Raw genomic sequence first — 1,093 nt, 5'->3', positions numbered from 1 at the left:
TCCGCAGAACAGGAACAGCAAAGAGGACACACGCAGGTTTCCTTCCAACTTGTGGCATAGCTGTGTGGACTCAGCCCAGACTCCCTACCTTTAAGTCTTAGCCCTTTCTTCTCCCTTTCAACACCCCATTTCTCCCACTTTTAAATACCATGTCCTGTTCGTGGTGTCTTTTCATAGCAACTCTTGGGAAATCCCACTGAGGATAGAGGGATCCAAGCTGATGCAACAACAGCTATCCTAGTATGACCATCACTTCCCCCTTCCAGGTGACACTGGTATGCAGTCCCACAGTACAGGGTTGTTGTTATAACACCTGGTTGAGTACAGCCCCAGGAACTGACATGAGTTGTTCTCAGCCATGTTGAACATGTCAGTCTTTGAGAAAGGCCAGGTCTGCTCTGACTATCTATGACCCACATATTTCTAGCTTGGCATATAAACCATTTCCCATCTCCTGAATGAGTTTCTTTTATTTTTCTGACTCCTAGCATATCCCCACATCCCTGATAAATCATGCTTTTTGTACCCACATCTTTCTTTGTTTTCCTCAGATGGTCTTATATGACAGGACTTGGGGACAGAAGGCAAGATGCTCCCTCTCCTAGAAGATACTGTAAATCCTGGGAGACTAGAGAAGCCCTTGTTCTCCCCTTACTCCTTTTATCACAGACAGCTCTCTGCAGTTTAGCAAGGGGTTGCCACTGCACTCTACTGCCTATGCAGCCTCTTTAGCCATCATGGTAATAGGTAAACTTGAGAGGCTTTTTCCCCACTATTATTTAGAATGCCACTTTTCAATATTGGAAGTCTTTCTATTACTGCATATAATAGAAAGTCCCATCAGTGATTTGATGGGACTATCTTTTTGATTTGCTTATGAAGAAGAAAAAAATTTCCTTCATATCCTTGGTGGATCTCTAGTGGCAGCATGTTGTTCACAATGATTTGGTCTTAATTTTCCCATACTTCAAAATATGTTTCTGACTCCTTCCCTCCCCTCTTGTCCCCCTAATCTCTTTTCTCTCTCTCTCTTTCCTGCCCCCCTTTCCCTCTGTTTTCTTCCTCCTCTCTTTCTTTTTTTACTATGAAATAA

The sequence above is a fragment of the Acomys minous genome (assembly GCF_964271855.1).
Source record: "Acomys minous genome assembly, chromosome: 4".
Lineage (NCBI taxonomy): Eukaryota > Metazoa > Chordata > Mammalia > Rodentia > Muridae > Acomys > Acomys minous.
Note: the sequence above shows the minus strand (reverse complement) of the source record.